Source organism: Montipora foliosa, chromosome 5, assembly GCF_036669935.1.
Source record: "Montipora foliosa isolate CH-2021 chromosome 5, ASM3666993v2, whole genome shotgun sequence".
Classification (NCBI taxonomy): domain Eukaryota; kingdom Metazoa; phylum Cnidaria; class Anthozoa; order Scleractinia; family Acroporidae; genus Montipora; species Montipora foliosa.
In genome coordinates, this window is record NC_090873.1 from 41,448,264 (window position 1) to 41,462,738 (window position 14,475).

Sequence of the window (14,475 nt, forward strand, 5' to 3'; positions counted from 1 at the left end):
ACATTAAGCTATGGTAAAACTTGGTGGTGTTTGTGTTACTTTTCAAAACGATCCTTGTAACTGAGATCTGCACATCGACCGCAGTCTGCTATTTAAAGCTAGTAGTCGAATGTACATCATTAAAGCGTGTAAGTGTTATGGGTACAGTAAAGATCAACTCCATAGTTTATTTGAGTCGCTGTTTATGTGTGGGGCCGCTGGCTACAAAGGAAAGACCTCCATCACACGAGCAGCGAGATTTGGTTACGTTTCTGATGCCACACCCATGTCATTCATCCTTGACAAAAGAGACAGTGAACTATTCAGGAAAGTAACTTCAAAAGGAAATCACATCCTTCATGAAATTCTTCCAGATAAACCCAATAGAGCTCTACGTGAACGTGAGCATGAACATATTCTACCCAGAGTCAAGACAACGTTTCAAGAGAGCCTTTATAAATAAATGTCTTTTTAGCCTTGATATTTATACTTTCTTCTCAAAGTTGTAAGTCTTTTTATATTGTGTATGTTAGTTGTGTATGTTAGTTTCACACAAGTATAATTTTAAACAAACGCGCACCGCTTATTTCCATGTACTTCATAAATTAAGCTCTCTAATAGCCCAAGTAGAATAACTATAGGTTCAAGTCCAACATAGCCTTATGATAGGCTTTGGATATTAAAAATAAAATTGATAAGTGGATTCAATACAAGAAAAGGTTGGGTTAGTTGAAATGTTTCTCGTCTTTTCGCTAAACTGGTTATTTTTTTTTTCGCGTTGTCCTCACAGGTGTTTACCTATCACAAATTTAGCCTATCAACGGGGATTGATAAAAATGTGTATGATGGGTTCTTACCTCTGCTGGGGGAATGTTTTCTAGCCCCCGATTCTTTTTTGTGAACAGTTCTCGTCAAGCAGTGTTCACATCGGTAGCAAGGCTGGTCCTGTCATAGAGTACTCCACAAAGCGCTTAAGGACATCAAACACACGAGTGTTGATCTCAACTGGAATGAAGGGGCTATCGTTCACAAAACTGAAAGCCTCTGTGGCTTCAGGGTACGCTTTCCAGGCCTCCCACGCAGATTTCTTTCCTTTCCCCAGGAATGCTGATGTAGTGTCGCAACCGGTAAATGCGTGGAAAAATGGAAGCGCACGGCATTTCTGCTTTCCCAAATGCTCACAAATGGTGTTAAAAGAAAGCAGCTGAAAATTCTTTCCCATCCCAAAGGCGACCCAAAAGCTCAATCCAGACCAAATCGAAGACAACGTGTGGAAGTGCGCAATTAGAATAACAAGAACATATGTCAACAGTGCGAACAAAGACACTTCTTCCCCCCTTATCCAAAGCATCTCTAACGTTTACAAGAATCCCCGTGTCGGCTTCTTCATGGTTGCAGCTTTCTTCGAGAAATATCTGCCAGTTCTGAGGTAACTTGACATACCCAGCTACCTTTCGTCTCACGCCTTTTCCTCTCTTCTCACGGGCAGATTCTTTCAGACTTGCCACTCGGTATTCATCCCACACAACGTCAATTCGTTTGGTACTCTTCAAGTGGTTTTCCAGGAAAGGTAAGAACTTGGAATCTGCATATTCAGAAAACGTAGCGACAGATGAAACTGGAAGCGCATGCACAATAGCTGCTCCATCAAAAACCTTGACATCGTAAGAGGTGGCGGTGTTTCTTTGTTGACGCATGAAATCAAATCAGACTTTACCCGAATCGGAGATTGACAAACTCTGACAAAGAAGGTGGATACGGCTGATTTTCATGCTTTAAGAACTCTTCAAGATCTCCTTCGCGCTGTTGGCTGGCAATATACAAACAACTGAAGAGGTAACGATCACTTGTTACCGCTGGCAACTTTAAGGACGCTTTGCAGATTTGCTTCGGCTGCTGGCGCTTGAACAGTGGCAAGGTATTCTTTGAAATCGTATCGTGAATCGATACAGTCCTTTCATCCATGACGTCTTTTACGAATTTCTTGTACTGGCGTAATCCAAGTTCCTGGACTCTATGCACATTATCCACGACTGAGACATCTGCGCAATTGCGTGTGTCAAGGGCAAGTAATTCAGGGCAGTCATCCTTAAAAGGGTTTCCCATTTCTGAAATTGTACTTACAAGTTGCTTGACATGACTTCGAAAGGTTTTCTGTGTAGAAAGTCCTTGTTCGTGGTGTTTGTTCTTTTCATCAACATTTGTTTCCCTTTCAACTGACTTTCGAACTCTTGCAACACTCGAGCACTTTCTGGTCCGGCCACCATCCATCTTCTAAATGCGCCAGGACTTTCCGTTAGTCCTACAGCTCCACCTGATCCCTTCACCCTTGCGTTATTTTGCTCGTGTGCCTGGTCGATTGGGATGCTTGAAAAACTGCTTGATGACTTCGAAATGACCCAGCATTCTCTGAGGCTTTGTTGAACGGGGCCTGGTAAGCACTTCATATCTCTTATGTGAATAGGTAGCCACCTCGCGTAATTAGTGTGATCAAGAGCAAAGGACCAAGGAGCAAGAGATTCCAAGGCTTCTACGTACAGAGGAGTTGTTTTCACGATGTGCTTTCACAAATGACAGTACTTTGAGTTCCATTTGCATGATCATGTCCCAAAACTTGTACGTTGGGCTGGTCTTAATCATTCCATCGTGCCACTTCTGAAACTCCTCTTCGTCCTGTTGACCGTTTAGTTCCCGAAAGGCAACATGCTGCAATTTATACAAAGCTGCCGCGGTTACCTGGTGGGCGCGTCTGGTTTTCGTCAAATGCGCTACCTTAAGGAAGGAATCTGATGTCCCACTGGAAGCTATCCCTGCCTCAGTTAGTGCTGTAGTCCAGCCAGATAAAGCTACAAGGTCACCACACATGGTCGACAGCACCATCTCAATGTGTAGGCCCCCCAGCATGACAACGTGAACATTTTCTCCGTGTGTAGCAGGCCAGTTCCACTGAACAACTTTTGCGATAGCAAAAAGAGGCTGGTCACAGACAGTGACAGGAATTTGGCCCGGGTTAAGAAATTCTGTTGTCTTCTTAACCACAGACATTCCATGTTTCATCATGGTTACTGTGGCAGCCTTCTCGTAAAACAATGGCAACAAGCTACCCAAGTATGGCAAAGGGTTAGGCAGTTCAGTTACAGATGCGTGATAAGCAGCCCATGAAAGATGAATACCTTTGGTAAGCTCCTCATAAACATCTTGTTCACAGTACTTCAACCAGTGAACTTGTTTTTCAATGGCAATAGACAACTGATCCGTGCTTACGGTCTCCACACCTGCTTGACTTGTGGCAGGGACGTTTACTTTTGATGTTTTTATAGAAACAAGTGGAACTAAGGAATACGTGTCAGGCAGTGTGATATCTCTTGAAGCGGACCTGGCTGAACAAAGATTAATCCTTTGCACTCACTGGTTGGCTAACGTCTGAAAAAAGAAATATCATTTAAAATATTCTTAATCTAAGAATGGTTTTGTTTTTAGAGCGTTGTTAACTCAGGCAATTTCAGTCTGAACTAAAGTAAATTGAATGGCATTTTTGTTTTATCCGTCATCGTATCTTTGAGGCCGACTACCATTTAATAGTTTAACACGCTCCGCTTTCCAGATTTGTGTCACTCCATAATTTTTCGTTTAAAATCAAATAATAAACCTACTTAAACATTTCCTTCTTGAACCATTTTTTTTTATAACATCTGATGATTTCTCACAGTTTTTCATTCATCTCAAGTTATAACGCTTATTCAGAGTAACTTTTATTGAACACCGGCTCACATATACGGATAAAAATAAAAATCACTGAACTCTTAGCTTTTAAAAGAACAACTTGACTTTGTTTCACATTATAACGAAATGAATTTTACCTCATAGAAGGATGGAGTATAAAACATGAGTTGATACTTACAGTTCAAAGGGTGAAATTCCGTGTTAAACAAGAAAACGTACCTCTCAACAACTCCACTGTCACGCCGGTCACCGGGAGGTAAAGCGCATGTTGTTTGGAAACACCGCTGGCTTTTTATTACCATTTATTGTTTAAAGATTTTCATTAAGTTACAACAAATTTAAATAAAAGGAACTTAGTAAATATCTTCTCGCTAAAACATTATATGTCATAAAGGAAGTGAAATTCATATGGAATTGAGCTTTATAATGACTACGCATATATGTCGTCTTTTTTCGCCTTTTTCTACCACAAAAAGGCATTATATTTTTACATTTGAGCACAGCTTATTAAATTTTCAGACTTGGTCTTTATTTTACGTATACCAACACTTATTTCACACTGTAATCAACAAATTAAATTATTTCATAGCTCATAATGGCACGCTTCTTTTGACACACCGCAACTGAGACTTACTTACAAAAAAAATCCCCCCTCCCCACCCCCTGGGGTATTTTTTTGTGGCACCCCTTCTGAAATGATTAGTTATACTCTAAACTACATTTGTGCCAAGTTTGGTGTTTTTACGCGTCTTGTCACGATTTTCGTAATTTTCCGACCTAACAGACCGGACTATGACCAGCCGTGTCAAAATTGATTGTTAGCGAGCCTCGAAGGAGTTTGAAAATTTGAATATTTTTCGCTGTTTCTCAGCAATGGATACTCGCTGGACCTTGAAACTTGGTCAAGGGGAAGTAAATTTATCCGTGTAGCCATCGCCTGAGTTTGAGTTTGACTGATGCCGGAGAAGTGTGAATTTTTTCGGCGAGATCTGAGGTAAGTTAGAAATGAGTTGCCAGCCTTTCCTTTATTTAGGGAAGAGTGACGACTCGGGAATTTGAGAAGTCGCTTAAATCGCATTCAATCAGGGAAAAAACCACACAAAAAGCAAGAAATTCACCATGACAATAAAGTACGGCTCTTTTATTGAGAACTTTTGCGGGTAAATATCTTTTTCAGTCTGTTATCGAGATTCCCATACAAATCCTTATAATTGTTTACCTTCCGACTCTGGGCCGCCTGTGATTATTCGTAATGCGATCGCTTCCCTTGCCGTTAGCAACGGGTCGCAAATTTGACTTGTCATCACCTTATCACATTACGCATTGATCGCTAATCCGATTATTTCAAAAAATCCAAAAATATTCGTGCCTCATCAGTTTTCGGTCAAATTTATGGCTAGGAAAGCTGATAAAATGAAGAACATTTTTGTCGGTCATCAAAAAATTCGTAATTGACCTTGAAATGGCCAAATTTGTGTGGTAAACTGATTTTAGACCATTTTAATGTTATTTTTGTTAAATTTTTTTTTCAACTTTCGTTTTTATAAAATATTGTAGTTCTATGTATAAAAGTTATATGTTTTTGAAAAGCTTATTTTCATAGCTTTAAAATGATGTATTTTTTCCTCCTAACTGAAAATACTTTTTGAGAAAAAAAACATTTTTCTGTGATGACTGACTTTGCCTGGAAATTCCTGGAAATTCCAAATTCGAAAAAGAGTGAAGGTAAGAAAGTAATTGTTGTAGATTATTAAAAGCGTAAACAAAGAAGGTACATGTATTTGATTTGAGCCTCTTCCTAACTAACTAACTTAGGTCAACTTAGGCCCGTTTCAAACGTCGCATTTCACATGTGCCGAATCTAATGCAAATGAGCGAAAACAATTGATTTCTCTCATTTGCATTAGATTCGGCTCATGCGACATGCGACGTTTAAAACAGGCCTAACTGCACAACTTCAGACCGTAATGGAGATCTTTTTTAACAATTTTGCTTTGGAATAAAAGACATCAGAAAGTTCTTCCCTATAATAACTAACTTTTCTCCCCCATTTAAAAACGATACGAAGCTTGTCACCCGATTGTCATCCTTATTGATCTACTCACCAACCATGCATTGCCTATTTACATTATTTCATCTGCGTAAATTTGTCTTTATGGTCAGAAAGCATTGAGCAGATTTTAGTTGCTTTTAACTGCTCGACTGCTCTTTAACAAAAGCATGTTATGCATCTAATGACGCGTGATGTATGGCAAAGAAAATTACAACTTCCTGTTTTTCTGAAATGTTAATCTCGTGACTTTTCAGACCAATAGTTAACAATTGTTCATTCTGGGTGTAACCACGTTAATCACTTAGTAGTCGACTAAAAGTTTGGAAAGGATGGCTTTCAAGTCTGTTTTAACTCAAAAGGCACGTATTTCATCCATATGATAATTATCATGTAAGAGTCGCAAAGCATCGTTTACTGTTTTAACTCCAAGAACAGTGGAGATGCGTTCTCCTACTGGCGCAGGGTTCTTGTTCCATTTAAGTGATTTTTTTAAACAGTCAATCGAATAACATTGCTATGAGTTTAACTTTATGACACATTCCTTTGCGTCTCAGGAACAGATCCTGTGCAACCTTCTCGATCACTGTAGGCTTGGATTGAACTTTCTACCTTGAAAAAGGCTAAGTTAAAGCGGAGAGTGCGCCAAACAAGGTGAGGAAAATGTTAAGACGGTAACTGGTCGTTTCGCCTACGGGTCGTTTTGCCTACTGTCTGTTCGCCTACGTATAATGTCGGTTCGCCTACGTCCAATATGTCGGTTCGCCTACGTCCAATATGTCAGTTCGCCTACGATTCATATGTAAAAGCTTTGTCGAACCTCGCAGAGAAAACTATGACCCCTAGCTAAATGCCTAGCCAAACGCTCGCAACATTTCAACGCAACATCTTGCAACATGGTTGGGCACAACGTGTTGCGTACGTTTGGCAACAATGTTGCAAGATGTTGCGTTGAAATGTTGCGAGCGTTTGGCCAAGCCTTAATTAAGGCGTTATTTCTGTAGACTTGTGTCTTGAGCGGGTTCCTTGAGCGGCCTATACTAAAAAATGTGAGACTTTTCATTAACATATCAATGAAGGATAAGGGATTCGGATAAGGTAGGTAAGAAATTAGCTCGTTCCCACTTTACTGGGCGGTTCAATTTTTGTATCGATGTTGCGATTTGTTCTCAGTACATTTGTATCATGAACTTTATATCGCTTCCACACGATCCGCAAACTTAGATGCAAAAAGTATATATATGACGGCTGAGATACATGTAAAGCGTTATTTCTGTAAACAAAAATTTGGGTTTTATCAACAGAGTTGATAATTAATGTAAATTGGCCACCGTACAGAGATTCTAAAAGCTGACGTTTCGAGCGTTAGCCCTTCGTCAGAGCGAAGGGCTAACGGGCGTTGGATAACGCTCGAAACGTCAGCTTTTAGAATCTCTGTACGGTGGCCAATTTACATTATCAATTCCGTTGATAAAACCAGAATTTTTGTATACTACTTCCCCACCGATGCAGCACCAGTTTCTTTAGAAACTACCCCCTTCGTTATTTCTGTAGACTTGTGTCTTGAGCGGGGTCCTTAAGCGGCCTATACTTAAGAATGTGAGACTTTTCATTAACATATAAATAAAGGATAAGCTACGTAAGAAATTAGCTCGTCCCCACTTAACGTTTATATCGTTGTTGCGATTTGTTCTCAGTATGAACTTTATGAATTAGTGTTTTTTTAGTTTGTGCGCTTTCACGCAATACGCAAAAGTAGCTAGATGAAAAAATATATAACAGTTAAGGCGTTGTGTAGGCTTGTCACTTGAGGTGAGATTTTTGATTAACATATCATTCAAAAGGACATGGTAGTTCATTTAACAAAGGATTGCAAAAAAACATTGGCATTCACCAATCTTATCACTGCGATTTCGATCCATCGGAGAAGGGATTGACACTATAAAAGTCCTAGTATTTTGTTTCTCAAGTCACCAGTTCGTTGGAACTCTCAATCGAAAAATCAACGCGATAGTCAACGCTATCATCAAAGCTATAATCATCGATATTATGGAGGAATTTTACTGCATATTTTGCGCACAAATCGTCACCTCCCGCTAAGAAGCCCTACTCTGCGGCATTATTTCATCTGCGTAAATTTGTCTTTATGGTCAGAAAGCATTGAGCAGATTTTAGTTGCTTTTAACTGCTCGACTGCTCTTTAACAAAAGCATGTTATGCATCTAATGACGCGTGATGTATGGCAAAGAAAATTACAACTTCCTGTTTTTCTGAAATGTTAATCTCGTGACTTTTCAGACCAATAGTTAACAATTGTTCATTCTGGGTGTAACCACGTTAATCACTTAGTAGTCGACTAAAAGTTTGGAAAGGATGGCTTTCAAGTCTGTTTTAACTCAAAAGGCACGTATTTCATCCATATGATAATTATCATGTAAGAGTCGCAAAGCATCGTTTACTGTTTTAACTCCAAGAACAGTGGAGATGCGTTCTCCTACTGGCGCAGGGTTCTTGTTCCATTTAAGTGATTTTTTTAAACAGTCAATCGAATAACATTGCTATGAGTTTAACTTTATGACACATTCCTTTGCGTCTCAGGAACAGATCCTGTGCAACCTTCTCGATCACTGTAGGCTTGGATTGAACTTTCTACCTTGAAAAAGGCTAAGTTAAAGCGGAGAGTGCGCCAAACAAGGTGAGGAAAATGTTAAGACGGTAACTGGTCGTTTCGCCTACGGGTCGTTTTGCCTACTGTCTGTTCGCCTACGTATAATGTCGGTTCGCCTACGTCCAATATGTCGGTTCGCCTACGTCCAATATGTCAGTTCGCCTACGATTCATATGTAAAAGCTTTGTCGAACCTCGCAGAGAAAACTATGACCCCTAGCTAAATGCCTAGCCAAACGCTCGCAACATTTCAACGCAACATCTTGCAACATGGTTGGGCACAACGTGTTGCGTACGTTTGGCAACAATGTTGCAAGATGTTGCGTTGAAATGTTGCGAGCGTTTGGCCAAGCCTTAATTAAGGCGTTATTTCTGTAGACTTGTGTCTTGAGCGGGTTCCTTGAGCGGCCTATACTAAAAAATGTGAGACTTTTCATTAACATATCAATGAAGGATAAGGGATTCGGATAAGGTAGGTAAGAAATTAGCTCGTTCCCACTTTACTGGGCGGTTCAATTTTTGTATCGATGTTGCGATTTGTTCTCAGTACATTTGTATCATGAACTTTATATCGCTTCCACACGATCCGCAAACTTAGATGCAAAAAGTATATATATGACGGCTGAGATACATGTAAAGCGTTATTTCTGTAAACAAAAATTTGGGTTTTATCAACAGAGTTGATAATTAATGTAAATTGGCCACCGTACAGAGATTCTAAAAGCTGACGTTTCGAGCGTTAGCCCTTCGTCAGAGCGAAGGGCTAACGGGCGTTGGATAACGCTCGAAACGTCAGCTTTTAGAATCTCTGTACGGTGGCCAATTTACATTATCAATTCCGTTGATAAAACCAGAATTTTTGTATACTACTTCCCCACCGATGCAGCACCAGTTTCTTTAGAAACTACCCCCTTCGTTATTTCTGTAGACTTGTGTCTTGAGCGGGGTCCTTAAGCGGCCTATACTTAAGAATGTGAGACTTTTCATTAACATATAAATAAAGGATAAGCTACGTAAGAAATTAGCTCGTCCCCACTTAACGTTTATATCGTTGTTGCGATTTGTTCTCAGTATGAACTTTATGAATTAGTGTTTTTTTTAGTTTGTGCGCTTTCACGCAATACGCAAAAGTAGCTAGATGAAAAAATATATAACAGTTAAGGCGTTGTGTAGGCTTGTCACTTGAGGTGAGATTTTTGATTAACATATCATTCAAAAGGACATGGTAGTTCATTTAACAAAGGATTGCAAAAAAACATTGGCATTCACCAATCTTATCACTGCGATTTCGATCCATCGGAGAAGGGATTGACACTATAAAAGTCCTAGTATTTTGTTTCTCAAGTCACCAGTTCGTTGGAACTCTCAATCGAAAAATCAACGCGATAGTCAACGCTATCATCAAAGCTATAATCATCGATATTATGGAGGAATTTTACTGCATATTTTGCGCACAAATCGTCACCTCCCGCTAAGAAGCCCTACTCTGCGGCATTATTTCATCTGCGTAAATTTGTCTTTATGGTCAGAAAGCATTGAGCAGATTTTAGTTGCTTTTAACTGCTCGACTGCTCTTTAACAAAAGCATGTTATGCATCTAATGACGCGTGATGTATGGCAAAGAAAATTACAACTTCCTGTTTTTCTGAAATGTTAATCTCGTGACTTTTCAGACCAATAGTTAACAATTGTTCATTCTGGGTGTAACCACGTTAATCACTTAGTAGTCGACTAAAAGTTTGGAAAGGATGGCTTTCAAGTCTGTTTTAACTCAAAAGGCACGTATTTCATCCATATGATAATTATCATGTAAGAGTCGCAAAGCATCGTTTACTGTTTTAACTCCAAGAACAGTGGAGATGCGTTCTCCTACTGGCGCAGGGTTCTTGTTCCATTTAAGTGATTTTTTTAAACAGTCAATCGAATAACATTGCTATGAGTTTAACTTTATGACACATTCCTTTGCGTCTCAGGAACAGATCCTGTGCAACCTTCTCGATCACTGTAGGCTTGGATTGAACTTTCTACCTTGAAAAAGGCTAAGTTAAAGCGGAGAGTGCGCCAAACAAGGTGAGGAAAATGTTAAGACGGTAACTGGTCGTTTCGCCTACGGGTCGTTTTGCCTACTGTCTGTTCGCCTACGTATAATGTCGGTTCGCCTACGTCCAATATGTCGGTTCGCCTACGTCCAATATGTCAGTTCGCCTACGATTCATATGTAAAAGCTTTGTCGAACCTCGCAGAGAAAACTATGACCCCTAGCTAAATGCCTAGCCAAACGCTCGCAACATTTCAACGCAACATCTTGCAACATGGTTGGGCACAACGTGTTGCGTACGTTTGGCAACAATGTTGCAAGATGTTGCGTTGAAATGTTGCGAGCGTTTGGCCAAGCCTTAATTAAGGCGTTATTTCTGTAGACTTGTGTCTTGAGCGGGTTCCTTGAGCGGCCTATACTAAAAAATGTGAGACTTTTCATTAACATATCAATGAAGGATAAGGGATTCGGATAAGGTAGGTAAGAAATTAGCTCGTTCCCACTTTACTGGGCGGTTCAATTTTTGTATCGATGTTGCGATTTGTTCTCAGTACATTTGTATCATGAACTTTATATCGCTTCCACACGATCCGCAAACTTAGATGCAAAAAGTATATATATGACGGCTGAGATACATGTAAAGCGTTATTTCTGTAAACAAAAATTTGGGTTTTATCAACAGAGTTGATAATTAATGTAAATTGGCCACCGTACAGAGATTCTAAAAGCTGACGTTTCGAGCGTTAGCCCTTCGTCAGAGCGAAGGGCTAACGGGCGTTGGATAACGCTCGAAACGTCAGCTTTTAGAATCTCTGTACGGTGGCCAATTTACATTATCAATTCCGTTGATAAAACCAGAATTTTTGTATACTACTTCCCCACCGATGCAGCACCAGTTTCTTTAGAAACTACCCCCTTCGTTATTTCTGTAGACTTGTGTCTTGAGCGGGGTCCTTAAGCGGCCTATACTTAAGAATGTGAGACTTTTCATTAACATATAAATAAAGGATAAGCTACGTAAGAAATTAGCTCGTCCCCACTTAACGTTTATATCGTTGTTGCGATTTGTTCTCAGTATGAACTTTATGAATTAGTGTTTTTTTTAGTTTGTGCGCTTTCACGCAATACGCAAAAGTAGCTAGATGAAAAAATATATAACAGTTAAGGCGTTGTGTAGGCTTGTCACTTGAGGTGAGATTTTTGATTAACATATCATTCAAAAGGACATGGTAGTTCATTTAACAAAGGATTGCAAAAAAACATTGGCATTCACCAATCTTATCACTGCGATTTCGATCCATCGGAGAAGGGATTGACACTATAAAAGTCCTAGTATTTTGTTTCTCAAGTCACCAGTTCGTTGGAACTCTCAATCGAAAAATCAACGCGATAGTCAACGCTATCATCAAAGCTATAATCATCGATATTATGGAGGAATTTTACTGCATATTTTGCGCACAAATCGTCACCTCCCGCTAAGAAGCCCTACTCTGCGGCATTATTTCATCTGCGTAAATTTGTCTTTATGGTCAGAAAGCATTGAGCAGATTTTAGTTGCTTTTAACTGCTCGACTGCTCTTTAACAAAAGCATGTTATGCATCTAATGACGCGTGATGTATGGCAAAGAAAATTACAACTTCCTGTTTTTCTGAAATGTTAATCTCGTGACTTTTCAGACCAATAGTTAACAATTGTTCATTCTGGGTGTAACCACGTTAATCACTTAGTAGTCGACTAAAAGTTTGGAAAGGATGGCTTTCAAGTCTGTTTTAACTCAAAAGGCACGTATTTCATCCATATGATAATTATCATGTAAGAGTCGCAAAGCATCGTTTACTGTTTTAACTCCAAGAACAGTGGAGATGCGTTCTCCTACTGGCGCAGGGTTCTTGTTCCATTTAAGTGATTTTTTTAAACAGTCAATCGAATAACATTGCTATGAGTTTAACTTTATGACACATTCCTTTGCGTCTCAGGAACAGATCCTGTGCAACCTTCTCGATCACTGTAGGCTTGGATTGAACTTTCTACCTTGAAAAAGGCTAAGTTAAAGCGGAGAGTGCGCCAAACAAGGTGAGGAAAATGTTAAGACGGTAACTGGTCGTTTCGCCTACGGGTCGTTTTGCCTACTGTCTGTTCGCCTACGTATAATGTCGGTTCGCCTACGTCCAATATGTCGGTTCGCCTACGTCCAATATGTCAGTTCGCCTACGATTCATATGTAAAAGCTTTGTCGAACCTCGCAGAGAAAACTATGACCCCTAGCTAAATGCCTAGCCAAACGCTCGCAACATTTCAACGCAACATCTTGCAACATGGTTGGGCACAACGTGTTGCGTACGTTTGGCAACAATGTTGCAAGATGTTGCGTTGAAATGTTGCGAGCGTTTGGCCAAGCCTTAATTAAGGCGTTATTTCTGTAGACTTGTGTCTTGAGCGGGTTCCTTGAGCGGCCTATACTAAAAAATGTGAGACTTTTCATTAACATATCAATGAAGGATAAGGGATTCGGATAAGGTAGGTAAGAAATTAGCTCGTTCCCACTTTACTGGGCGGTTCAATTTTTGTATCGATGTTGCGATTTGTTCTCAGTACATTTGTATCATGAACTTTATATCGCTTCCACACGATCCGCAAACTTAGATGCAAAAAGTATATATATGACGGCTGAGATACATGTAAAGCGTTATTTCTGTAAACAAAAATTTGGGTTTTATCAACAGAGTTGATAATTAATGTAAATTGGCCACCGTACAGAGATTCTAAAAGCTGACGTTTCGAGCGTTAGCCCTTCGTCAGAGCGAAGGGCTAACGGGCGTTGGATAACGCTCGAAACGTCAGCTTTTAGAATCTCTGTACGGTGGCCAATTTACATTATCAATTCCGTTGATAAAACCAGAATTTTTGTATACTACTTCCCCACCGATGCAGCACCAGTTTCTTTAGAAACTACCCCCTTCGTTATTTCTGTAGACTTGTGTCTTGAGCGGGGTCCTTAAGCGGCCTATACTTAAGAATGTGAGACTTTTCATTAACATATAAATAAAGGATAAGCTACGTAAGAAATTAGCTCGTCCCCACTTAACGTTTATATCGTTGTTGCGATTTGTTCTCAGTATGAACTTTATGAATTAGTGTTTTTTTTAGTTTGTGCGCTTTCACGCAATACGCAAAAGTAGCTAGATGAAAAAATATATAACAGTTAAGGCGTTGTGTAGGCTTGTCACTTGAGGTGAGATTTTTGATTAACATATCATTCAAAAGGACATGGTAGTTCATTTAACAAAGGATTGCAAAAAAACATTGGCATTCACCAATCTTATCACTGCGATTTCGATCCATCGGAGAAGGGATTGACACTATAAAAGTCCTAGTATTTTGTTTCTCAAGTCACCAGTTCGTTGGAACTCTCAATCGAAAAATCAACGCGATAGTCAACGCTATCATCAAAGCTATAATCATCGATATTATGGAGGAATTTTACTGCATATTTTGCGCACAAATCGTCACCTCCCGCTAAGAAGCCCTACTCTGCGGCATTATTTCATCTGCGTAAATTTGTCTTTATGGTCAGAAAGCATTGAGCAGATTTTAGTTGCTTTTAACTGCTCGACTGCTCTTTAACAAAAGCATGTTATGCATCTAATGACGCGTGATGTATGGCAAAGAAAATTACAACTTCCTGTTTTTCTGAAATGTTAATCTCGTGACTTTTCAGACCAATAGTTAACAATTGTTCATTCTGGGTGTAACCACGTTAATCACTTAGTAGTCGACTAAAAGTTTGGAAAGGATGGCTTTCAAGTCTGTTTTAACTCAAAAGGCACGTATTTCATCCATATGATAATTATCATGTAAGAGTCGCAAAGCATCGTTTACTGTTTTAACTCCAAGAACAGTGGAGATGCGTTCTCCTACTGGCGCAGGGTTCTTGTTCCATTTAAGTGATTTTTTTAAACAGTCAATCGAATAACATTGCTATGAGTTTAACTTTATGACACATTCCTTTGCGTCTCA

General features: G+C 39.6%; 1 protein-coding gene across 13 annotated transcripts in view; it reads left to right on the forward strand.

Moving 5' to 3' along the window:
- The first annotated feature begins 6,032 nt into the window (after positions 1-6,032).
- Positions 6,033-14,475, forward strand: part of LOC138004220 (NLR family CARD domain-containing protein 4-like) — a 35,212-nt gene continuing 26,769 nt past the window's right edge. For 3 of the 13 annotated variants that reach the window (XR_011123772.1, XM_068850678.1, XM_068850676.1), the window contains exons 1-5: positions 6,033-6,114; positions 6,310-6,406; positions 8,351-8,447; positions 10,393-10,489; positions 12,435-12,531. The gene's annotated coding sequence lies outside the window, so the exon portion shown is untranslated. Of the gene's footprint in view, positions 6,146-6,309; positions 6,407-8,038; positions 8,156-8,350; positions 8,448-10,103; positions 10,229-10,392; positions 10,490-12,157; positions 12,271-12,434; positions 12,532-14,199; positions 14,313-14,475 lie in introns of those variants that run through there. The other 10 variants (XM_068850677.1, XM_068850684.1, XM_068850680.1 and 7 more) reach the window with 10 other exon arrangements.